The 26,267-nt window shown below is 38.0% G+C and overlaps 1 protein-coding gene across 1 annotated transcript in view; it reads left to right on the top strand.

Moving 5' to 3' along the window:
* The first annotated feature begins 15,945 nt into the window (after positions 1-15,945).
* The window catches only part of fbxo41 (F-box protein 41), a 58,398-nt gene continuing 48,076 nt past the window's right edge, over positions 15,946-26,267 (top strand). The window contains exon 1 of the mRNA XM_031276756.2: positions 15,946-16,060. The gene's annotated coding sequence lies outside the window, so the exon portion shown is untranslated. The remainder of the gene's footprint in view (positions 16,061-26,267) is intronic.

The following is a 26,267-nucleotide window of genomic DNA, read 5'->3' as shown; positions in this document are numbered from 1 at the left end:
AACCTGGACAGTCAATGGGAATAATGATTTCAGTCCATACAAACAGCTTTCTATGTATGTATTTACTTATTTTCAACCTGTTGGTCTGTATTTTTATATTAACAGATAGACCATAAATCAAATGACTATGTAACGTGAATGTAACGTGAACGGGGGTCTCTTGTAGTGACGAACCCGCAGAGTTATCACCTGATACTGTGGTTCACCTCAGTTCTGTTGAGTTCTTTCAGCTCATTGTTTTGGCGTTACAACTCAGATCTTTAATGTTTTGTTTCACTCTTACCACTCTCAAATCATTCTTTTGGTTTAAGGCAGCTGTTTTAGCAAGAAAAGCTTTAAAAACCCACTGTACACTACCTGCTCAGCACCAAACAGCAGACAGACAAAGTTATCAACTAGCAGCTGAACATAGTGGAGCATTAAGCAGCTAAAGAGACAGATATTTCCATTTGTCATTGGAATATTGAACTTACACATTCAGCAGGTAGCCAGAAACACAATTCCAAATCAATGCTAATGTGGCTGATTATCTGCTGGATGTTTAAATGAACAAGTTTGCCGATATTAACTTAATGAGGTGAAAATATGTGTTGTGTTCACAGTTTGTTTTCGGCACCTACTAAAAAATCAATGTTTTTTTTTTTAGTTTAAAGGAAAAATGCAAATGCCATCAAAACAACCTGTTATTGTCCTTACAACAACACAGATCTGATTAGCTTTTCTCTCCCTCCTTCTATCATGAATAAATGTATATGAATGAATAAATGAATATTTTTTATTCAAGTGTCATACACCTAAAGTTGCCCAGCCCCCATGGTCTTACAAGACACCACTAAGAGAAGTGGTGAGAAAGAGAAAAGAGAAAACAAAGAGAAAGCAAGCCAATACATGGTACTATATACATATGTCAAACACATATCAGATATAAACGTACCAAATTAAACATACAACGCTCTCACACATTGAGTAAGCATTTAACAAAACTGAATTTAAACATGTCTTTTAATCTACATTCATATGTCATATCAAATGGGCTAGGATGTCTGGCATACATTTTCAATAAAAGCTTAACTCAAAGAGCATGATAAAAAGAACAGTAGAATATAAAATGCATTTCACTTTTAACCTCATCCAAATAACAAAGGTGACTCTTTCCGTCCTCCTCTGGGACTGAATGGAAGCATCCAGTTTTCAGAGCCGAAGGCAGAATGCTCAATCTTAACTGAGCACAAATACACCTCTGAGCTCTGACATATTGCTCGGAAATGGTAAGTATGCTTAATAGCACAATAAGCTCTCAGTTTTAGTTTGCTTGGTAGTTCTTCTGACCATTTGCCTTTACAAGTTTTAAATAGCAGAGACATAAAATAACTAATGCTTCAAGGTAACATATATCTGTGGCTCAGTATAGTTTGGATGGCTATGACAGCGGCTAGTAGTGACAATAGGATGAAATGTTAAACATTAACCCTATCAGCTGGTGGCAGAGTACTACAGCTTCCTCTAACAGTGAATGATCATTCAAATCAGTCATGATATATGTCAGAGGTGATGTACACACACACACACACACACACACACACACACACACACACACACACACACACACACACACACACAAAATCCACCAATGCTCTCATCCCTTTTTTGTTTGAACAGTTAACCTGTTAACAATGAAATGGACAGCAGAATAACTTTGATGTTTGTGGAGGAAAATAAGCTTCGGGTGCACAGATATCATCAACTACCATGAGAGAACCATACACAGCTGGTAGCATCCTGGATTGACAGTAATGACTCTGAAGGAAGTTTGTGCTTGTGGGTAAAAAACTATTACTTGTTGCAAATATCTAGAAACCTGCTGTCACATTACCATACAGCCATCATGCAAACTGTCTGGAACAAAAAAAAGTGTAAAATCCACTTATCTATATAACATCACCAAATACACACAACTGTTAACCCCTCTTCCCATAAAATCAATTACCGTATGACCATGTGTCCAGTAGAGCTGTGAGTGATTACTTTAGTGCTTTGACATTTGCAACAGCAGTAATGAGGCATGTCTTTGACAGCTGTGTCACTACCAGCAGCCTATGTCTCGGCTGTTCAGTTCAACGCTGGGAAGGAGGCATACTGTGGCCAAACACTGGCACTCTCTCTAGATAATGATGGCTCACCCATAGAGAAGCAGAGAGAATGTGTCGAAGTCTGAGGAAACTGCGCATGTGTGTGTTTTCACTGAGAGACAGAAGTGAGGCCGATTGAGAGTGTATGTGAAGTGTTTTAGTGTGTGTGTGTGTGTGTGTGTGTGTGTGTGTGTGTGTGTGTGTGTGTGTGTGTGTGTGTGTGTGTGTGTGTGTGTGCGTGTGCGTGTGCGTGTGCGTGTGTGCGCGCGCGTGCATGCATGTCTGTCATTGCCAAGATGGAATCAGAGACTGTGAGAGGAGGCTGGGCTGGGACATAAAGACTAGTAGTATAAAAATGAGTGGGCTGAGCATGCTCAGCTCATACAGTGCACCCTCCCGTCAAGCAGGGCGACAATTTGCATGTGCACACCAGCCTCGACGCCAACTACAGTTATGTATTCTGCATCTAAATGAACCATCAAAATCAAGCATCGCTCTTTGGAGCTCCATGAAATGTATGCAAAATGTAGCTATACTTCAGCATTAGCGGCTTGCTTTCTCTGCCGCAACAGTTGTTTTAATGCCTGCTGAATTCTGGCTGTGAATTGGAGCCATAAGTAAAAAATAACAGAGAACACAGAGCCTCCTTGTGTTCAAGTCAGGTTTATTAGTGACCTGTATCATACACTAGAAGGTTTATTTGTTTATTTGTTTAGGGTATGTTGTTACTTTGGCATCTGGTCCTTTGTCCTAAGTAATGGTGTTTTGTAAGCCCGTGTGGGCTGGGCATATTTTCTTGTATGCATGACACAATAATACAATTATTCATAATTCATTATTCATTCATAAAGATGGAATAAAGGGTTAAGATAATGTGTGCTATTCTGTCTTGTTTTATTCTGTTCTGTGGTATTATATTATATTCTGTTGTGTTCTGTTAGGTGTTCTTTCTGTTCTATTATGTTATGCTCCTTTCTATTATATTCTGTTATATTCAATTCTATGAGTTTGAATCGATTAGGTTTTGCTGTAGATGTATAGATCAAGTTTTTAGTCAAGTCCATCTCAGGGATGACAGGATGACCAGACTCCAGTCTTTTTTTATTTATTCTTTATTTGGCTGATTTATAGCTGTGACAATTTTAAAACAATCATATCATATAGAGTCTGAGCCTTTCTCTTACTGTAAAGTTACAACAGCTGTAATTTTCATCTGTGGGCAGAAGAAGTCAGATCATTTACTAAAGTTAAAGTAGCAATACCAAAATGTATATAATACACCATTACAAGTAAAAGTGGTTTCAATTTCTAATTCTGACTGTTGAAGCCTCATATTAACCTCAGATAAATTCCATTTTCTGTTACTTCATACCTCTACTCCACTAAATTTCAGAGGGACATACTGAACAGAGCTATATGTACTTTTCAGATATCATTAGATTTTATGTTGCATTAATACAGATTAAACTGTCCAGTTGTATATACAGTAGTTAAAATATCCTCCACTTATTCCAGCTACAGCATTAAAATTGAGTATTTTACATTTTTGTATGACTACTTTTACCTAAGTATAAGTTCTGAATACTTTTTTTCTACCACTGCCTGCTTGTTCCTACTTCTTTACCCCCCTCTGGTTAGCAGCATAGCAGAGCTGTGACACAGTTCCCTCCCCTCCTTATTCCTTACTGTTCCCCCCCAGTGGTGCATAATGGCCAGCTCTGCCCCCCCAGTGGCTTTTAGCTGGTGAGAGTGACATCTCTCCCTGTCTGAGTATATAGGAGCCATGCTGGGGTCACACAGGGGCGTATACGATGCAGTATGTTTCCCAAGCCTAAAAGCCCTGGCCATATATCAGACAGAAGCTGTCTCTGATCTCAAACCTGTAGAGTGTTGGAACCCTAAAGAGACACGTTTTGTCCCCCTCCTGTGATTCTTGGCGCTTTAAATGGGGGCTTTCATATGTATGAGTCAGATCAGCAGTACACATTTAAAAATCAAAACACTTTCTGCTCACTGCAGGCCCCAAAGTCTCTTGTCTTGTGTTGTAAGCAATCACCATGTGAATTAACAATGTGATTCAGGTTGTAGTTTTTGTAATTGCTTTTGTAGCTTTGTTATGGCAAGTCATACCTTTGCTCAAAATGGAGAACACAAAGGGACTTAAAATTGTAATTTATAGTGTAGCACACTAGATACGCATATGCAATGCTATAAAATGTGTATGTATTAAGTTACATATGTACAATTTATTTCACAACCCTCCGATTCAGGCATTACGGCATAAATGCATACTTTGTGTCAAAGCTGCAAATCATTTCATTTGGTTGCCCATGAATCATTTTCCTACATCAAGTTTCCTACAAATAATAAATAAATGGATTAATGCAACATTCAGCTTTGAAAAAAAATAGCCGCACAAATGCTTAGTGAGGAAAAAGAAGAGAGAAAAAAAAGAGTCTGCTCTGTTGTTGTTAGTCATCAGTGATCCTGTCACTCAATGTTGTGGCGGCATAGGGTCTGCTTCCTGTTAACAAGATATGTTTACAGCATCAGCATTGGTCTCCCACTGTCTGTGTATTTGTGCATTTATACTCCTTGTCACCCCTCAGGATTGATGACTCCACATGTCCGTTAACTATTAACTAATCAAGAACTGCCATCTTTGGGGAGACTGATAGTGACAGGGCCCCTGGTCCTCCTCAGTACTCTGTGGCTGAGGCAGGCCTTCCTTTGTTATGGAGCCAAAATGGTGCCCAGTGGCAGGATGCTGTGTCTAACCATTAACTAGATTCTTGGCACTCTGGCTTACTACTGAGGTGACAAATCACAATGTCCCCCAGAACCTAGGCTGGAGAAATATTAACCCCATCTCAGCTGGGGCTCTTCCTCTATCCTCCTGCAGATAAATGAAGAGATGCTGATCCTTCCATCACTATCAGTTTCTCCCTCCTCCTACTCATCCACTCTCTGTGTTTGTGTCTCTTCTGGCACCACTGACAGTGGCGTCTTGTGAAGGAGGAAGAGATTGATATGATGAGAGGTAGATGTGCTGCTTCCTGCCTCTGGACGAGCAAAAAGATAATTTATGGACTCATCACTTTGCTGGTTGTGAAAACAGTATTTTTTCGAACAAAGAATAACCCTCAAAGAAATTATCATTATGAACGAATACAGAAGTATGATTGAAGTTGAACAATCACTTAAACAGTCGCAGAGCTCGTACAATCAAGGGCTTTAATTTATGTAGCAGATTCTCTTCATTTGTGATCCCCTAGTGCACCTGTACTGTACACAGCCCTTTTTTAATGTGACCGTGTTTCTGTTCATATGGCCCATTCACTCTGCCCTCGAATGTTGTAGGTCTCCCTGTGTTTAACACCTCTGAAATATATTTCCTCCTTTCTTCCACGAGAAGTTAAAAGGGTGACAAATTTAGCTGTTGCCTCCATCATTAAATTCCGTACTCCTTCATAAAGTCAGCAGACCTCCACAGTGTCTCGGCCCCGCGCTGTAATGGTCGCTCATGGTCCAAATGGACTGAAGAGCTTTCATGCATCCTGAACACTCTACTCCCCTCATTACAGCCCATAGTGGTCTAACATCAAACAGTCTCATTATTTTCATAGAGGAAGGAAGCGCACATGTGTGACGAGTTGTAGCTACAAAGTGACTACTGAGTTCAAATATGCTGCAGAGATTAAAATGTTTCTGTTCTGATGTTGCTTGTAGAATCTGGTGGCATCAATGTGGAATCAGGACCTCTAATATTTTGGCTTCTTCTGCAACAGAACTGCAGAAATCCTGCTTTATGCATGCTGAGCCATAAATCCAAAATGCTGTGATCATGATGAACAAGATTAACATCCAACGTCAGCACCTCTGAATATCCTCTATCATAAATGGCTTTTCACAATCTGATCATTAAAGCGCAGCAAAAATGTTTTGATATCACAGAGACCATCATATCAGCTCTCAGCAGAATTATGCCTATTTATAGTTTAAAGCATTTTACATCATTTGCATAAAAAGCCTCTATTACTAGGCTAATTTAATATTAGCTGACAACAATTTGACAAGGCAAGATCAAAGGTTAAGCTCACACACAATGGCTGTTAACTCTATTAACATGGAAATGAATGCAACAACTCAAAAGCCTGTTGTCATACCTACAGTGAACAGCCTAAATAAGTTGCAGTGAAAAATCACAAGGGCCGTACTTGATAAGACATACTCGTGTTACTATGGCAACATCCATGGCTCAAGCAAAGAATGCAGAGATCTGGATAATCGTTGTCATTCTGATACATGGGGTTTTGCTATAAGGCCTGTGTATTACTATATTGGGACATTAATGCGTTTGCAGTTTCCATTCAGAAATCATTTCAACAATGGCTATACATACACTGAGACGCCTGCACCACAAAAGCCTCTGTCCATCATTATGTCTCAATTTTCAAGATTAATTTACTCCATATTCTCCTTCCTGTAAAGGTTTGAGTTACACATTACAGTAATCTCATCAATGACAATATTGTGGCAGTTTACACAAATAAAGTATCATTTTAGATGTTTTGTGTTACACATTATATATTTGTTAATATAGCCTGCAGAAATTATATCAGTGGGTTGAATGTAAGATGTATAAAATGACGTATAATGCTTTTATTTTTTATATGCATGCACTGTATTAAATGGAGCATTGTTGTAGGTGTGCCAGTATGCATTTTCTGTCTACTGAAGGAAGGACAACTTTGCAAATAAATCACAGAACACATTGTAAACTTTTTGATTTGCTCATGTTTGGTTGTGCATTGCATTTTGACAAATCAATTCAAACCGTCAGCCAATAAAAATCTATTTCTAGTTGTGATATTTTCGTGAAAATGAAAGCTTGCACTGCCTGCAACACTTAGAAAACAATTTAATGGCTGTTGGACCAAACCACACTATTGAAAGACTTTTAAATATACATTTTTATCAGTGGAGAAATTAGATGATTCCTCAAAGGCTGGCGTTGTAGTAATTTCTGCAGAATACATGCCAACTGTAAGTATTAGCAGCGCTGTTTGCTGTTACTTAAATAGTTCTTGAAATGATTTCCAAATTTTTTATATTTGTCCTCTCTCTTCAGAGTGTCGGCACACACTCATTTTCATAGCTGGACTGCTGATGATGATGAACTGTACACTTACAGTTAAGTTGCATTGTTGTGCAATGTGGTAATGATTTGAGGTGATTTATTGATACTGACTGAGCTCCCACAGGCTTGCATCTTGTTCTATTGTGTTACTCTCAGTGTTAACAGACGGCAAAAGCCTATTTGATTTACTGATGTAGCAAGAATTCCTCATCCTTTGAGGAAGCCAGGCTGGCTGTCATTTTGCATTGTGTGAGGTCTCTGATCAGTGTGTGTATAGCTTTGTGAAATTTCTCTCCAATGTTTACAGAAAATTTGATGGCAGTCAGATTCTATATACATATTACACTACAGCTGATCATTTCCGAGCATTATCTGATTTAAGAAATAAGCAGTCACAATCAACAGTCAACAATTACAGCCATTTCTAATATTTGATTTGAATTTGTTTTGATGATTAAAATGTACTGTTGTTATTTCTCTCAGCAAATGTTATAATGTTAATCAGTTCACCATCAGTTACTGGCGCCCCCTGCTGTTCAAAGCTTTAACTGCTTTCGCTCTCTTTTTTTGTTGTTGACATGTTGTTGCTACATTGGCTCATTGATGTGTTTAAGGGTGGTTGATTAAGTCTAACATGACCTACTGAATGATGCTGATCTTAAGGTCAGATTTATTTTTAGAATATAATAACTACCTTGGGGGGTAAGTATTGTCCCTAAACTTTAAAGTTAAGCTGTTCCCTTAAGATGAATTATATCACCACAGTTGCTTCTACATGTTTGTCCCCTCCATTGATTTCACATTTGATGTTGACGTCACTTAAAAGCGTGAGTATTAAATAACTTCAACATAATGTTGAGCAGCATACATAATAATAGTAATAATAAGACTTTTCCTGCAACCTTACAGTCCTTTTCTCCTTTTCACCCCTTTTTTCTTTTAAAACAATCCTCACAGAAAAAATAAAATAAACTCTGGGCAAAACATTTTCATTGTACAAAAATGTCAGACATGTGTTGTGGTTGCTAAGCAAACAGTGACTAATAATATCTACATGGAAGAGGTTTGCATTAGTGCTGCAAGCCAAAGCACAGCATGTCTCAGTCTCTACCAATCTAAAAACAATGAAGGTTCACCACACTGTAATTACCAGACAATGAGTTTGTCAGTCACTTCTCATAAATATGAATAAGGAGGGATGGATAAAGGTGTTCGGTCTAAATTTGCCATGGTTTTTGACGTGAGAACGAGAAAACAGCCTAGCATCGTATTCATCCTATCACAATCTCCTGAGGGAGAGCGTTTTTTAAGCTTTTGTGTGTCAGTCTTTTCCTGTCATGACTGGATGAGAGCGGCATGTAGAGGGCGTAGAGGGGTAGAGATTGATGCATCAGGTTGGGGTTTTTACTTCTGTTTTTCTTAATTATGAAAGGGGTTATATGTTTTAGAAACAGCCTGAAGGTGTCAGCTGTTAACTGTGAAATGCAGGGAAATTTCAACAATATAGCAGACAGTATAGCTACATGAAACAGAAAGATGTACCTGTGATTGTTTTATCATCGAGTAGATATAATTATTATTGGCACACATGAAAAGCACCACTTAATCTGCTGCATATTTGTCACTTAGCATCTATGGAGAGTTCTACATTTACATTTCAAATTACCACTATAAAAGGTTATTTGTCATCAGAGACCATAATCATCAATTCATCTTTATTTATTTAGTCAACTCATCAGGTTGTGGATACATTGCTATACAGTGATTTCAGGACAGTGTTAGGCCCGACATATGGTACAATAAAGCCCCCCCTGGCTGCTCAAAAATGACTAAAAAGCACAGCTGAATGGTTTCATACTGTTATCAGAGTGGTTTGATAACAGCAGGTGTAGTCATAAAAAAACAAAGCACTGTTTAACAAACCTTGCATGCTTAATCATTGTTAATGAAATTATATTAAAATGATTATATTATGTGCAGTATTGACCTTGCATATTAGCTAAATAAAGGTTATTAAGGTAGTCAACACCCCCCCTAACCTGATGAGATTATAAATTGCAAGAATTGGTTTTTACATAAATAAATAAATAAGATTTCTTTCCATTTAATGTGTGTATATACAGTCATGTGAACAAATTAGGACACCCATGCTAAAGTTGACTAAAAAGAGGAATAAAAAAATCATCTTTAGGAAATTGATCTTAATGCCTTAATTAAAAAAATGAGGAAAAATCCAATCTTTAAGGACACCAATTTATTTGTGAATGAATAATGTATCATAAATAAATAAATGTTTTTCCTTAAAATACAGGGGGCATAAGTAAGTACACCCCTATGTTAAATTCCCATAGAGGCAGGCAGATTTTTATTTTTAGGCCAGTTATTTCATGGATCCAGGATACTATGCATCCTGATAAAGTTCCCTTGGCCTTTGGAATTAAAATAGCCCCACACCATCACATACTGTTCACCATACCTAGAGATTGGCATGGTTTTATTTCAGTTAGCCTAATAGCTGGTTTGATTTGCATTGAGAGATGATTTTATGGAAAGTACCCCATTTAACATAGGGGTGTACTTACTTATGCCCCCTGTATTTTAAGGAAGAACATTTATTTATTAACGATACATTATTCATTCACAAAGAAAATTGGTGTCCTTAAAGATTGGATTTTTCCTCATTTTTTTAATTAAGGCATTAAGATCAATTTCCAAAAGATTATTTTTTTTATTCCTCTTTTTAGTCAACTTTAGCATGGGTGTCCTAATTCTTTCACATGACTGTATATATATATATATATATATATATATATATATATATATATATATATATATATATTACTAAGGATTTTCAAAATGCCAAATTTTTTATTCTACAGCAACAATAAAACAACATCAGATTTGTGTATGTGTGTTTCCTGTGCATACACAATGACATTTAAAAAGAATAATTTTAGAGCAAAAACATTTTCTCTCTATAACATCAGCATGCTTCCAACTGCATGACAACAGTACACTATATTTACCGCAGTAAGAAAATCTTTAAAATGAACACTCGTTGGCTATAAAGAACACACTGTATCTTTGATCTCCTGCGGGTTTTACTGAGAGAATTAGTGAGGAAAACTTTGACATTTGGCATGAATAATTTGTCAGGTGCAGGAGTGTGATGAATTATGGACCAGTTGACACCTTAATGTTCTGTGTACTGAAGGAAAAAAGGGTTAGACTTTTTAATTGCAATTTCAAAATTAAGCTAGGCTTTATACATTTTAGACATCACTGAAAAAATAGTAAAAAGTCTTAGTTTAATGAATTTTATCAGATTATTTGGCATCCTGATGTAGAACACCATAACAAAACAGGTTGTTGTCTGTTGTTACAGTTGACAGTTGTATATGTGTCACAAATGTTGAAAACTGTTATTTTGGTAATGATGCAAATCAGGGTTTTTTTATTGCATGTTATTGCATGCCTGGTGATAGCTTTGAGTTTGTTCTGAAACATGATTTTTGTGTCTCTTATAGCAAAATTAATGTCAGTTTACAAAAAAAGGCTTTCTCACAAACAGTTGTATGTTTAAAAGCCAGTACTTAATACATCTGGTGTCCCTCAGTAGAGGGTGTTATGTATTGCACAGTAATATTTATAACATATACCACACTTCATGCCATTTCAATATCACATGTACCAAGAACATTATGGAGACAATGTGGGAAGTGTTAACTAATATTTAAATTCTGATATGTACATGGTGTACTTCTTGTCATTGACCAGTAAGTGGTGCTTGAGTTCATAAATGGGATTTCTAGGGTTCTGCAACTCTCTCTCTCTCTCTCTCTCTCTCTCTCTCTCTCTCTCTCTCTCTCTCTCTCTCTCTCTCTCTCTCTCTCTCTCTCTCTCTCACACACACACACACACACACACACACACACACACACACACATACACTTTCTGGTCATGGCTAAATACATTTCTAAGTTACAGGTAAAATCAAACCTTACACTGTACATTCACTCTGAAGTCTCCAGTTTCATCTTGTTAAAGCTGAAAATGTTACCATATAAAGAAGGTCTAGGGTCTTCCATCTCGAGGTATATTAATTCAGACATTACAGTTTTTCTCAATTGCTAAAACACAATTTCTGAAACCTTGCTCCATTTTCTGAAAACATTAAACACAAAACCTCATCTTCAAGCACTATTTAAAAAACCTCTGACTCCTCTCCCAAAATGAAACTTTTCGCCTCAAAACAGTTTTACCTGTGTTCAAAATCAAACACTGCTCTCAAATCATAAACAAAGTGATCAAAATGATATACACCATCAAGCAGTCAGTAAACAATACACCAAAAAATAGAAAATACATTGTTCAAAACATATAGTTCTCAGGGAGAAGTACATTTTTAATCTCAAAACAAATTTAACATTTTTCCGTCATTGTCTTTAGATGAATGAAAACATGTTCTATCATAGTAGCTCAAAATTGATCAGAAATTACTACTCTGCTTTGCTCTTTGCAATTTGTTTTGTTCTTACTCCTACTTGTACCCCTATTTTTACAGTACTGTACCCTGCATCTCACAAACTTGTCATTTGTCTCTGTGATACTGTAATTCTTGTTCTTTGTTGATATGAACCTGCAACCAGTCAAAATCTATTGAGCAGTCAGTACTGTTACAGTAACAAATGGAAAGCACAATGTTCAGGGCCATACAACTTGTTCATTGTACAGTATACAGCCTACAATGCACTGTACTACAGTATACAATACTAAAAGGGACAAAAACAAAGGAGTAAACATGTGATCAATGTGCTTCTTCTTGTCTTTGGGCTGGGTTGTCCCTCCTGAGGCAACAGGGGAAGAAGCCTCTTGTGTGCTGTATCCAGCCCTGACATGATTCCTCACCTATATCACCACAGGCTATCCATTCTCAGACTTTCTCCTTCCCATCTTCAACATCCTGTTTGTTCTCTGAACTGGCTTATATTGGTTGTGTCACATCATTTGAAACAAGTGAAATCAATTTTGAGTGGTTGTGTTCAATCAATGACATGTGCTCTCTATTTGTATACGACTGTTACCACTTGTGTTTACCAGTATGGTTGACATGTGCATTAGAGTGCAGAATGTGTTTTGAGAATGAGAATGTGTTTAGAGTTTTGCTGAAAAGCTTAAGTGAGATCTGCAAATTGTGTTTTACCATGTGAAATGGTTTAAGGTATTGACAACAGACTGCACAACTAGCTTTAGAACTTTATTCAGCCAATGGGTTTTAGTGTTTTAGCAATTGAGAAAAACTGTAATACATCATAAAAAACTTTAAACACATCCTTTTTGTAAACTATTATCAGAAAGTGTTGCAGAATTCCCCACTCTTGCTCCTGATTTGCTCCTCAAATAAGATATGCTCATCCAAATATTGTATGACACCGTGAGTGGACAACGTCACATGTGTGATGATATGTTTAATAAGAGGAGCCCAATCCGATAAAAGAGACTCAGATTACATGAGATTTAGGATTCACAAACTTAAAATGCATTACTTTCAGTTCAGCATGTTGTTTCATTGTGTAAAAATATTCTTGGATGGTTTACAAAGGCAAATACTAGTTGCTGTAAATACACATATATATTTTTTTCCGCTTGTACAGAAAATATTGGGCTGTGATGCATGGGACCAAAAACATCAGCTGGAGAATGAAGCACTGTGAGCAGATTTGTGGTTGTGTTTCTCTTTTCTTCTCTTTTCCGTCACCAAATAACAACAAGAGTTGTTATGACCCCCACACCAACACCCTGCATACAAAGGCCCAGAGCATTATCAAACTTTGTGATGTCAAGTAACCACAAAGAAATAAAACAGCATGCAAGCTGATCTGACAAGTGTTTTGTAGTTTATGTGACCACATTACATTACATTTTAAGTTGATGTACTCCATGGTAATATCTAGCCCATATTAGCGACACCAATCAATCCAGTCTAATAACACCACTAACCACAGAAACTCCATTTTAGAAATACTAAGGTCAAGAGTCCAAAATTCCCAGTGCAACATCACCTACCCAAAGCCACTTTTTTGCCCTAAAACAGTCAAATGTAATAATCTACTGAAAAAACAAATAACCCAATTATGTTTGATTATAACTGCAATGTGCAAACTCAGGTCATTAAATCCCCAGATTCTCTGACACAATACTGAGGACTTGATCTCAGTACAACACCTCTCTGACAACTGGGGCTGCAACTAATGATTATTTTCATTGTCAACTGTCCTAACCATTATTTTCTTGATCAATCCATTTATTATTTGGTCTACGGTGAGAGCCCTAAAGGATTTTTGACAATCTCTGGTACGTCTGGTTTTATTTTCTATAAAAGCTTGTAAAACATCAACCCTGTTGTCCACATTCAATCTATGAACACCATTTTTTTTCAGGAAAAACTGGGCTATTAGAATATTTGTGCTACAGTGAGGTCACTTGAATGTTAAAAAGGTTGTAGGACCATAAAGACAAATAAATAAATAAAATGGAACATGAATCTCACAGATATGTATTGATATCACACACACAGCAATAAAAGCTAAGCCAATCTCCTGTCCAAATCAGTTTTCATATTAGGAGTCAAACAGTGAAAAAATAAACATTGTAACTTATACAGTGGACAAAATATCTACATTTTTTCAAAATGATGCTTTTGTCCTCATGACATGACATTCACTTATGCCAATACTCTGATATCAATAATAATGTCATATTTATTGATATCACACACACAGCAATGCCACACAAGCATTTGTGTTGTCTAAAACAGTTCCATATATTTGGAGTCATCCCGTGCAAAAATAAACATAATGAACGTTATTTATAACTCATATAAAGGACAAACTATTTACATTTCTTACATACAGTGTATCAATCTTGAATGTAACAGTATGGATTAATTGCACAAAGACCCCGAAAAACCTTCTGTAAGGGCTAGAAAGACACCAAAGACATCAGCAGAACGGGGGGGCGACTGTTAGCTTTTAGCTCCAAAAGACGGTATGTTTCTACTAGTTATTATTATAAAGTTATTAAGTTATGAATCAGAAGTGCCGTTTGGCATTGTATACGACGCGCCTTAAATGGCAGAAAATAGCGATGGACATCACAGTTTCCAGACTTCAAGTGACAATCAGTCCAAAAACCAAAGATACTTACTGTACAAGGATATAAAACCCGGGCCTGGTTTGTTTCAGCTTTACCGACAACAAAAACAGAACATTAGAAGCTTCACAAAGGTACTGTTGATTACGGGGATATTTTGTAATGGACTACATTATATTTATACAGCTGCTAATGTTAAAACAAGACTGTTTAAAATACAAAATAACACATTCCTTTTTTTTTTTTTTTTTTTTTTTTTTTTTTTTACAAATTTAAAGTTTAATCCATAAGTTATAAAACATACCCTGGCTTAATTTACTTCACTTAGGGGTTTTGCGGTTAACATCCCCACTTGGTCTGGTATGACCAGGAGCTTATGGTGGCTAATTTTTGGTAATGTTGGATCGATAGTAAAGGGACATTAATGGTTCAATTTGCTGACTTGAAGACGATTCTTGTGTCCTATTTTTCATCCTTTATAATCGCTCCATGATAATCACTTGTGGCCACAGCGGCTACAGTTTTATAGTCTTGTTTTAAAGTGTTCATTCATTTGTTTAAACTTTACGTGACGACCAGGAACAAAAACAGCTGGGGGTCCATAGATTGCATGACTCCACGTGTTCCCTTTTTGTATCAAGGCGAGAAACATATTGTTTGGATGACTGACAGGATGCTAAACAGGAAAAGCTATGACACATGGAGGGTGTTTCACAATCCCCCAGCCCTTTACTTTTTCTTAATACTTTATTGTGGCAATACATATCGTTAGCCTAGCTCATATTTGAAACATCTCGACAGTTTTTAAACCTTTTATCCTTCACCAAAACAGAAAACACAGTGCATACATAAACACACACACACACACACACACACACACACACACACACACACACACACACACACACACACACACACACACACACACACACACACACATGCACATACCTACATATACACATATACACACAAATACACACATACACATGTACACACAAACACACATCCATATACTGGCACACACAAAATAAAATAAAAGTAGTAAAAGGACGACAAAATCAAAAGTTAGGCTCTGTTGTTTACAGTTTTCTGTTACAGTTTCAGTTTCATATGTAGCCTATTCCTTAAATAATCTTTATTTTGATATTTATAAACGATATGGTTATTCAGATTCAATAATGGGGTTTAACATGTCAAAGATAAGCATAATGTAAGCTATTTGTGTAGAACATATATTGAATACCCCTTTTCCTGCCTTTTAATAAGAGAGATTATGAATGTACTTGATGTCTATTGATTTACAAAGCAAAGCAGCAGCTGACAGGACCAAATAGTTTTAACTGCTTGCAATTCTGAGCTTAAGAAGATGGGAGTGATGTTTTATTTTTTATGATTCGTGTTTTTGCATCTGTTCAAACATTCTCTCTCTCTCTCTCTCTCTCTCTCTCTCTCTCTCTCTCTCTCTCTCTCTCTCTCTCTCTCTCTCTCTCTCTCTCTCTCTCTCCTCCTCCCTTCCTCTCCTCCCTGGTCGTCCTCTGCAGGCCTGCTGCTCTCTGCTGCAGAGAGAGGCTGCGTGACGTCAGCGAAGGCTGGAACGGTTCCTTGGTTGAAGCGGAAAAAATGGGGAGAAGAATGCGAGGTAAGTAAGACGGACATTTCTTTCTTTTTTTAACCCCACTCTTCTAATCACAATTGTGTCGGCGTGTGTTCGTGTGTGTGTATATGTTTTCAATTATCGCTTCATTGACGCCGCTGCTCCTGTGCATGGAGAGTATGCAACGAGTCCAGTCCAGCGATGAGCCAGTGCTGCTGTGAAAACAGGAGGAAATCGGGTACATGCCAGGCTGTCGCCCTTTCCTCCGAGAGGGCACAGCTGCTGCCATCAGCATCGCTGTGCAATAACCAGACTTCAGGCCTGTTAGTGCATTTTAAAGTCATTACGGTGGCGTGCATTGCTTAGGCTACACGATGACACTTGGTGAAGCCGCTCGTCCACACCCACATTATACGCTGCTTGTGATTGATCCATGTGCAGTGCAGATATGAGGATCCATGTGTTTTTTTTTTTAGCGCTAAATGTGACAATGTTTACTGTCACATCGTTAAGCGGTTATCAATCGAGAGCCTGACCGACAGGAGACTTTGACCGGCCTGGATGTGTGGGGGATTGTACTTGCTATTGCTATATTTATTAGAATGAGCTATATTACAAGTCAACGCTAAATGTGTCTGCTTATATAGTGCAAACCTTTTAGCATACACTACATGCATATATTATATTCTTGCAGTCATGTTCACAGACTGGAGGTTTCATGCACATTTCAGGTTTTTAATATTCATCTGAGCACATTTGGATTCAAGAGGAAAGAGTCCAATGAAATCATGACTGTAATATTCACACTCCAATAAAAATATTCCCATGGGACGCCTCAAACTCTCCTGAGCAGCACACACTGCTGAAGTGACAGTTTGGGATTACAGTGCATAAGAAACCTGACTCAGAGTCAGTGGGCCGTGGCCTATTTGCTGCTGTGTTTTGTAGAAATCAGATGTGACAAAAGTTGGAGCAGTCATGCTGAAAAGAGGATGAATAACTATAAGAGTAAAAGCAGGAAATCAACATGTTTGATGGGGTTTTGTGTAAAGTAAGATTAGATTGAACTGTCATGAACTAAACTGTGTTCTATATCTGCACTGCAGCAGTATACATGCACACAGATGCTACGTGCATGTGTGCAGACCCCATGGCTTCTTCATTCACTAGTCCAAGACCGATTTTGTGATAGAAAACCTGTAGTTTTTAGCCGTCATGTAAATGTCACTGCAGGGTTTTTTTCACATGAGGCAGGTTGCAGAATATTTTACTGTATATTGTGCAGTTCTTAGCATTGGATATTCCCATTGGTGTGTGTGTGTGTGTGTGTTCTTGTTTAACTATAGTTGTGGGGTTCAAAAACTGGGAATACAGTATACTTGTGGGGTCCGGACAGCTTTGTGGAACCAAAATGCTGGACCCCACAACTTTAAAGGGCTGTTTGAGGGTTATATTTATTATTTATTATTACTACTATGTGTATACGTGTTTTTTCATTCAGTGTGCATGTGTGCATGACTCTTAGAACGGTGACAGTGAATCCCATATTCAGTAGCCTACCACAGGGGATAGAAATCCTCCGTTGTTGGAAAACGTATGAATGTGTGTTTACAATTTTGTATTTGTGCCATTTTAGGACAGTAAGGAAAGTTTTCTATCTGTCTATGTATCTATCTATCTATCTATCTATCTGGCTGACTGGCTGGCTGACTGACATTTACCTTTCTGGATGTGAGTTTCACAGATCAGACAGGGATGCAGATCTATCTGTCAGGATGTTGTCAGTCAGTTCATGTGTACAAGCTATAGCAACACTCACACTAAAATTCACATATCCCACAGGTATTTCAGTGCAGGTCCTAATGTTAGACACTTACCACCTAGGCTATTTAAAAGAGAATTTCCTACCAATTCCATGAAAACACCAAAACAAACACTGCATGTGTGTCTCTCAAAACTTTCGGACTTCCTTAACCTCTCCAAGCTCATTCGCGCCTGCTGACAAAAGTGTCATAAAAAAGAGCTCAGTATTTTCCGAAAATAGCACAAAGGAATAAACAAAATCAGACTTTGGTTACACAGACAATAACGTTTTCCAAGAGCCAAAGTTGATGTCTTTGAATGTCTTGTTTTGTCTAACCAACAGTCAGAAATACAAAAATATTTAGATATAAATAAACTGAGAAAAGGAGCAAATCCTCACATTATAGAACCAGAGAATGTTTGGGTTTTCCTCCAAAAATTAGTCTTTCTGTCAATATATTTATCGTTTCAGCTCTAAAGAAAAATACAGAATATAACCAGCCTTATCCTTCAAAACAAAAGCACTTTCCCGATAAGTCCGGACTCATTTTCAGTTTTGTGCCTAATTTGAAACTTGTTATTTTATTGTTATCTTGTGTCATGCCGTAAGTGTCCATTCTCTTGTGATCAGACAGTTTCTCCCTTTAGCTAATCATTAATTTATGACTCACTACGTCGCAGTATTCACTTCTATTATAACAAGACTGTGTTTGTGCCCATGCATGCACAGCTGGCTCAGGCATCTTTGGGCTGCTCTGTTATTGTTGTGTAAAATGGTGTTCATCCAACCATCACTTCAAGGAGATCAAGGATCAGGCTCATGATTCTGGCCTTGGGGAATTTAAACTTTTCTGACAGCTTGTGGCGTCCAAAGACAGATTGTGGAAAAATACTGACAGTAATGTGTAAATTGCACTAATGCAATATTTATTGACTCTTCCATTTTTGTTTTGTTTTAAATGTTTTAACACCATATTCCTTATGTGTTTTTTTGTATTTTAGGAAATGCTCTCTCATTTGAATTATTTCCTCAGACAGTGTGCCATATGTAAGTAAAGTTGAAAAAGGAAATATGTAATCAGCACTGATTCTCTCACTCCTCTAGCAGCAACTTGAATATCATGCCAACACAGGCTCAGGATTAATGAGTATAAGAGGACCTAAGAGACAGTTGAAATGCAGCCACAAATCACAGAGGCCATTTTATGCATCATTTCCCACACACGTCCTTTACAGAAGCTATGTCCCCAGTCTTGTTTAGACTAGCACAGGGGGCTTAACATACGTACATAAGAAGCTTGCTTGTGTTTTAAGAAGATAAGAGATACTGAGTATCTTATCCAGCTCTGACTGATTGTAGCACTCCTTGCTGGTGGTGATACATGTCTAAGCATATACGAGAGGGCTATCTGCATAGCCAGCAGTAGCTTAGAGTAAATCCACTAAATGCAAGGTAAACAGTCAGTATGACTTATTAATGGATCTTATTACCTGTCGTGGAAACTGTACGATCAATTAGTTTTTTATATTCCTTCCATTAACAAGCTGGTATTCATCTAATCTCCCTTCCTTGTCTGTGGAAATAAGCAAGCAGAATATTAACAAAGCTACCCCCATGCTTTATACATTTTCAACAATGGACTAGGATGTAACGGTATGAAAATTTAACCTCACGGTTATAGTGACTCAAATTATCATGGTTTTCAGTATTATCGCGATGTTTTTGAAAGTGTGTTCAATATGTTCAGAAAGCACTAATAGGCCTACACAAGCTGAAATAATTTCAAAAAGTGTAACAGTGTTTATTATATTACAAAAATGTAGTCAATAGGCTTGTAAAAACTATTGAAAACTGGCTACTGAAACACCGGCCCGCTGTAGGGTGTCTGGTAAGAACCAGAGATGTCTGACTTTGAGATCCAGGAAGATTTATTTACAACTCCAACATGAAGTTAACTCTGAAGTTGTATTTGACGTTACATGTAAAGTTGGCTGTGGTTCTGAAATATAAACAAATAATAATGGACATTAATAAGCATCTGACTTACTATAAACATTATTTACCAAAACTAAATGTTATAGCCACCAGCATATAACAAGAAACAATACTAAGAATTACATTCATTTCTCTGTAATAATTAACATAAATGTAACATATTGCTCAGTAACACAAACTGAGAATAAGCCACATCTATTACAACACACATATCCATAACGGACTAAACAGTGTAATACACCTTTAATAGCTAAGCACGTGGCTCCACAGCGCTAGTCTGTTTACTGGCGATTGCACCTTGCTAGCAAATTGCCCTAACACAACCTGAATATCCACACATGGCTGCACAAGTAATATTAAACAATCTGCACATCTATCAGCTATGCAATAAGAAACACAGCAACAGCAATATTATCAAGGCGATAATATATCTCTCTCTCTCCAAATAAATGTCACGTCGTAACACGGGCAAAACGTAATCCACATTGTAGCAGTACACTTATTGAAATATGAATAAACACAGCTAAAACGTTTACACAGATAACGAGGCAGTAAAACCCATGACAGTTTAGCAAGCTACAGAATAGTTTTAACTTACGTTCTGGGCTACACACACATCACTTCAACAAGTCCGAAAACGGGTAAGGAATGATAAAGAAAAAAGTCTGTTTACAGCCGCTGTTCTGTCCCCTTCTCCTGTCTGAGCTTGGGTGATTGGCAGGAGATCAAAGCGATGACTCTCGTCAGTGATTGGTCAATAATCTCAGGAGAGAGAGCAAGTGTTACTATGGCCTTTTTTACAAGGCTGATGACCTGAGCGCTGTCATCTCCTCCTTTTGCCATGATTCCAACGGATGAAGCTGGGAACACGCGGTTTCCACACCGTGGTAATCCACCATGATAATAATGATATTTTAAATGAAAACAGTTATTGTCATCTTCAACATTTTTACCGTGGTTTACCGTTATACCGGTAATCGTTACATCCCTACAATGGACCCATACTGTACGTGTTCATGCCTGCCGACATACATAGTGATTTCAGAAGGAACCCGCGCCGATAATGTGTTTAACAACATCCTCCTGGCATGCATTGTTGATGAATGTATACTGGAGGATAATTGTTTCTGTGAACAGCCGTTTGGATCAATAGTAGACAGCGGTGAGCCGGGGAATCAGTCTGTCCATCATCTCACATTTGTGAAAGTCAGTCCATGTCATTCACTATCCCTTCCTCATCCAGACCCGAGCTTCCATTCGGTGTCACTGCAGTGAGACTGCAGTGAGAGCCTTAGCTTTGTGTTTGTCTTCAGTCTCACATGTGGCAACTGAATGTTAATACTGCTGGTCTCTTGCATAAGTGTTGGCCAAATGACAGATAGCTACTATACGTTAGTAATTAATAACTTTCATCAACAGTTACAAAGTTTTCTTTTTTTCTGGAAAAAAGTAGGGGGTGCATTATACTGTGGGGTTAGACAATTATGTTATCATAAGATCCGTTTTACATTTTCAATAGAGGGACAGGCTGTTACTTTAAACCTTCAGTAACTGATTTTATTTGACCACTTTGACGTGACATATCCTCACTTTTTAAGTTGATATGGGGAACTTGTAAAATAATAGTTGCTTATTTACACATCCAGTAGTAACAGAGCAACATTATCATTCATGTGGAGTCCTATTTGTGTCCACCTGATGAATGTAAGTCCACTTTACTCTCTTTTAGCTCTGGTTTTGGTCTCCACTAACTCCTGAGTAAAATATCTGGTTCCTTAGCAGCTAAATGCTGCATCATGGGTTGTTTGTAGGCTTAATGTTGCAAGTTCAGTCGGTTTCAACTCATCCATCTGCGTTGTGTCGGCTAAGATTAGAAAGGCAAAAAGATGTCCAATAAGCATAGGGGTTACCTTTTAGCTCATGTTAAGTCCTAAAGAGTGAAAATGAGGGGAAAGCATCTCCAAATAGTGTAACAGAATCTTATGTTTGAAAATGGGAAGCTTACAGGATAACCTGAGACGAGTCAAAGAACAACTTGAGCTTGACAGCATTGTGTGAGAAACGTTATTTCAATCAGGAGAGACTTCATTTAAAGGACAATTCCGGCACAAAACGGACCTAGGGGTTAATAACAGATGTGTACCCACTCGATCGTTCTCTGGGACATGATTTCATGCTAATCAAATGTGTTTGTAGCTTGAAACAAGCTAGCGCGGACCGCAGATTAGCTTACAACGCTAGTATTCGGGGCACAGGGAAAGTAAAAACAAATCGCTATTTATACCACTAAAAAGGCTCAAAATATCACCACACTTAAACGGTAGCATAATGAGGGTCCCTAAATGTTAACCGAAGCATTGAGAACTTTGTAAGTGTACAGACAGTTTATTAAAAAGATTATAAAGACAAGTCGCGTTCTCGTATACAAGCGGTTGCCGTCTTGGGAGCTACTGTCTTTCTAAACTATCTTTTTACTTTTTACGGTGATGAAGGGATTAAGGGAGCCTGAAGATCTGGATGGATGTGATGTGACGCGGGGCTTCTGTATGATGTATATTGCTGACATGAGATGCGCCGGATGTCCCTCCCCTTCCGCTATCTCCTCTATCTATTTTGCAATAGAAACAAGCCAGAGCGTTTTTTCCAGAATAGATAAGCGGTGTAGTTAGACCTATCTCAAGTCTCGAACAAGGTTAGGTTCTTACCAGAGCTGTTAGTCAGGTCAAAGCTTTGTAAATGACCACAAAGTTGAATCCACTGGTTAATTCCGATTTTTAGATGGTTAAATGGTAGATATGAAATTATTTTTGTTGGTTATTTTGTGTTCATTGATTGTGATTCTGTATAGGTGTTAAGTATGTTATATTTGCCTGTCTTCAAGGTGTTGCAAAAAAAAGGGGGTTGTCATGGTAACACTGTCACGTGAGATTAAATGTTTTGGTCTGGTCTTCTTCAAACGGAAAACCAATGTGTGCCGAGTTCTTTTCCATATAAGTGGTTAGGTTTGCCCTTTGCTGTCAGGTGAGGAGCCACAGGTCGTGAGATTGTCCTGTCATAGGAGTCCCATGGCTTTTCTCAGGACTAACACACTTTGACGTGCACATGTAGGAGCCTAGAAGGCATTAGGGGCTTTCATTAAACCTCTCATTCAGCTTCTAAAGGAGTCTGTATATTGTAATGCAGCCTTTCCGGGGGAACATGTCAAAGGGTTCTCATCCATGTCGGCTGCAGTCACAAAGCTTGCAGTCTTTAGCACGCATTTTACACTGATGCTATCATACTGTATGATAATGCAGAGGGTTCAGCAATGTGAACTATTTTGCTTTATTTACTTGGATATTTAGTATCATCATTGCATTGACTGTGAATATAATAATGTGGGAGTGGGAGGAGCACATTATACACATGACAAACACAGCTCCATTGTTGAGGTGTAGGCTGATGCTCGTGTCACACCTCTCATACAGTCTTGGCACTTCCAGTATGTACAGTAGCTTTCTGCTAACTGCTAGCTTGAGTTCAGTGCCGCAGCATCTCTAGGTGAAGAGGAGTGGCATGACTGCTATGATACACTTTGACTCACTCTGTTCCCCCCACACCTCCAAGCAAAACAAATCTTGATCATGGAGCACAGGCACACAGGAATACATCTCAGCTGACTGTGACATGGAGCTCCTGGCCTCAGAAGCTGAGTGACATTTGCTTTTAACTGGCGACTTGTATTATTTATGAATGAATTTAGACCAAGTTTAATAGTTGGTGTTCATCCTTTCGAGCTGAAAATTTAACAGTCACTTAGTGTAGCTTGAGGGCCAGCTGATGTTTTATGCACATGGTGCAGAGTTTAAGAATTCAGTTGCAATGTCTTCACACATATAATGTAAGGAGTTTGAATTAAAGGGATACTTTATTCAATATATATATTCAACTAACTTTGTATCATCATAATGTTGGTAATATGTGTAAATGAACCATGTTAAACTTACATCCATCTTACCAATGCCCAGATCTCCCTACTTACAGGCAAGCAGAACAACCATCAAGTGATATGCTTGACGCAAAACTTGTCACTTAGGGTTTGATCGAGAGAGAGAGAGAGAGAGAGCTGCCCCTCTCTCTCTTCCTCAAACTCAGACCGAACTCAGATTAAACTGTAAAACTAGGCAGCGCTGATCAAATATAAACCAAGATTATGTTACTGCATTGCCTATTTCAAGCCTAAAATGATTTCATAAACATATTTTAGTGTACTGTTTAACTGTTATACAAAATCGTTTGTTAGCAGCTGGCCGCCATTCTGTGTCAATACAGTAGAGCTTGACGTGCCGCAGTATGTCACCAACAAGCGGGAGCATTTATTTGTCCGATGCAGCGCAGTGGATTCTGGTAGCTGTAGGTTTTCTACCTTTTGAGCGAAAGGGAATATCACAGCTTCTTCTCTCTGGTCATGTAGCACCGATTTAAAAATGTCTTCGCCATTCTACTGCATAGAAAGTCCAGTTTTATGAAAAGATCCTCTTTCCAGCGGTAATATACTTCTTTAAATTATGCATTAATGTAACTGGGGATATTGTGCATCTATGCCTCTGGTAATGCCAGCTTATCATGGTGTTGTTAAAGCTATAGTGCATAGTTTCTGCTGCCCCCATGAGGAATTCTAAGTAATGACAACAAAACTGTAGACGCGTCAACGTGATACAAGCCTTTCGTGACTGTGCACCGCCCTTACGCACTAAAGCTTTAAAGCCTTGTTTTTCAAATGTAAGCACAGTTTAGTCAGACACCCACATCAAGGAATTGATAATTTATAGAAAATGGGTATACAGTTAGATTTAGCACAAAAGGCTCTGCTCTTTGAAGGAGCTCTCAAAGAATCCGAGCAGCTACGAGGATTCTGCTACACTAGTTAAGTCAACAATAGCAAAAATATAGCACGTAAGGAAGTTGGGGACCCTAATTCAGGCGTGACTTTAGTGCTGGGCCTGAACTAACACAATGCTTCCATTTAGTAAGAGTTATGTCATTAGTTCCTCAGGCCTCTTGCATAGGTGACAGTGTTGGTCTAGTTTAAGTAATGCAAAAATAATCTGGAACATTTCCAGTAATCATCTCCTTCTCCTCAATAACCAGTGGTCTGTGAAAACCCCCCAAAAAAATCAGTATTTACAAAGATTTGAGAAACAAACAGACGCACAACACAAGCCAAACAGAAGCATGCAAACTGAAATTTCATGGTTGTTTGACCTACATATTCATTTTTTACTTGTGCTAACAGCTGTGCAGAGCATTGGCACCCAGCTTAATTTGAGTTCGAAAACCTGCTTAGATCTAATAAATCAAGAATTTATAACAAAATGCCAAATTGTTAAATACAGTATTCAAGCCTGTACTTCCACTTTTTTTTTTTTTTTACCATGGGTGGTGTGAGAATAAACTTTAAAGAAAGCTGTAAAAGTAGAAAGAGACTTAAAAAGAGAATATTCCTTGGGTAGGCTGAGTCAGAGAGGGATCACCGCTGAGATGGTTGTGCTTGCAGTGAGTGTTGGGATAAAATATTAACATATCTGTTAGCATGGATGTGCAAAGCTTGTGGGTTGAAACTTGTGTTAGCCACTTCTACTCTTAAGCAGATAAAATGCTGCTGTGCTGGACAGAGCAGCACAGCAGGTACAATCAGGGTGTTTGTATGCAGAGCGTCCCATACCTCCTCATTAAAACGGCTTAAATACTGCTGTGCACACAAACTGTTAGCCAGTGACCACATAGCTGTAGTGCTTAAAATTAAAAGATGCAGTAATATAGGGTGAGGATGAGTATATCTGTAATAATTTCTGATAAAAAAGCATCCTATTCCGCCAGAGAGTTAATACCTGCCTCACTGTTAACGTTTCCAGCTGTGTCACAACACTCTGATACTGAAGGCTGAGGCAGGTCCTAAACACAAAAATCATATTAAGTACACTTACACCATACTATTAAGTATATGGAAGCAACATATTTATGTCTCCAAACTATGACTGAGTGCTTATTCGTTCTTGATTAGGGCTGAGCAATGGCTGTAATCAAATGGAAAATGGACTGCATTTATATAGTGCTTTTTATACTACAGTGCTTTACAATGTGCCTCTCATTCACTCAAGCACACACCATTGGCATTGGAACTGCCATGCAAACTGCTGGCCTAGCCGTCAGCAGCAATTGGTGATCAGTGTCTTTCTCATCTCCAGTTTCAAAATATATATCAAAATATGGAAAACAAAAAGAATCACGTATAAAAAAAACAAAATGATGAAACGGATTGACCTCATTTTGCTACTTTCAAATGACAATTTGCTTGCAAAGTTTGTTTAGTCAACAGGATTTTATAAAATGATAGCATGATATGATCATCCCAATACGATTCCACTGAAAGTTAAGGTACCCTGGAATATTTCATGTTAAAAAGTTTTTACT

The sequence above is a fragment of the Sander lucioperca genome, chromosome 4 (assembly GCF_008315115.2).
Source record: "Sander lucioperca isolate FBNREF2018 chromosome 4, SLUC_FBN_1.2, whole genome shotgun sequence".
Taxonomy (NCBI): domain Eukaryota; kingdom Metazoa; phylum Chordata; class Actinopteri; order Perciformes; family Percidae; genus Sander; species Sander lucioperca.
The sequence above is the reverse complement of the archived record's forward strand: the minus strand, read 5'-3'. Positions and strand labels throughout refer to the sequence as shown.